Here is a 1575-nt window from a genome sequence, read left to right as displayed (position 1 = left end):
TTGCTGAGCCTGGTGGTGGCCTTCTTAACCCTGGTGGTGACACACAGGTCCTTGAGGAAGAAGCTGCTCGCTACCGCTCTGAAGATTGGCATCCCCTCACTACGCCGGTTCCCTCCGCTCCCCTTCTTGCTCCCACTTCTGCTCTTCCTTCCTCACTCGCAGCTGTGAAGTCCCGCTTAATGTCCCAGATTCAAGAGTTGACTGAAATCCTCCACCTTCACGAACATTTCTCTCCTCTGTCTACTCTTTGCTCCTCTGCTCCACCCTGTCTGCCAAAGCACTCTTCTGTTCATCTGGCCTTTCCTGTCACTCATTCTCAAGCTTCCCAAGAAATCCCCGCCTCTGGTTCTGCTCTGCCTCAGCCACCCACAACCTGGTCAGCTCAGCGTCAGCCCTCTTCAGCTTCTGCTCCCACCTCTACTCCTTCCCATCTCCCTTCTTCCTCCACTCTTCACCAATCAACAGGCAGAAACCCTTCCCTTTCTCGGGAACACTCCGATTCTGAGGCAGAACAGTCTGCTAGTGATCACAACCCTGATGAAAATGAAAGTGAGACTGATGATTCAGTTCCTGCCCCCACAGTTTTCCACCAGCTTCCGTTTAAAAAATTAGAAAAGCTTAATTCTGCTGTTAGAAGTTATGGCCCTAATGCTCCATTTACCCTTTCACTGCTGGAGAGTATTAGTGGTGATGGCTATCTCACGCCAAATGAGTGGCTTTCTGTTACACAGTCTGTTCTGACTCGGGGTCGGTTTCTCACATGGCGTGTTGATTGGTCTGATCGCTGCCGCTCCTTGGCCCGCGCCAACAGCCAGAGCGACCGTGCCTCCACCAGAAGGTGGACATTAGACAAACTTCTTGGACAGGGCAAATATGCCTCTGATGAAAAACAAAGGGGCTTTTCATTAGGGCTCCTGGTACAATCTGCCTCCGCCGCCATGGCTGCCTGGAGAGCGATCCCCACCCAGGGATCTGTCCTTTCTCCCCTGACTAAAGTCATCCAGGGGGCTCAAGAGAATTATAGTGAATTTGTAGCCCGCCTCCTTGAGGCCGCTGAAAGGTCTCTTGGCCCAGACCAACATGAAAATAAATTGTTGAACCAGCTTGCTTATGAGAATGCTAACTCTGCTTGCAAGGCTGCCCTGAGGTGAAAGTACAAGGGAAAAGACCTTGATGAGATGGTCCAGCTTTGCCGCGAAGTGGATCTCTTTACCCACAAGGTCACTCAGGCTATCAATCTAGCTGTTGGTGCAGCCATTAAAGTTCCACCCAGCAACCAGTCCTGTTTCCGTTGTGGACAGCCAGGTCATTTTGCAAAGAATTGTCCCCAATCCCGGCCCCTGCCTTCTTCCACTTCCTCAGCTGGGATAAACCATCCACCTCCCACTAGTGTCTGCCCTCGCTGCCGCCGCAGTAGGCACTGGGCCAATACCTGTCATTCCAAGACTGATATTTTAGGAAATCCCCTCCCAACCTGTCCGGGAAACGGGATGAGGGGTCAGCCCCAGACCCCACAACCTATCAATTTTCTGCCGGCCTTGGGGAACAGCCAGCCACAACCCAACCAGACAACAA

This window comes from Mastomys coucha, unplaced genomic scaffold, assembly GCF_008632895.1.
Source record: "Mastomys coucha isolate ucsf_1 unplaced genomic scaffold, UCSF_Mcou_1 pScaffold7, whole genome shotgun sequence".
In the NCBI taxonomy this organism is placed as follows: Eukaryota; Metazoa; Chordata; class Mammalia; order Rodentia; family Muridae; genus Mastomys; species Mastomys coucha.
Note: the sequence above shows the minus strand (reverse complement) of the source record.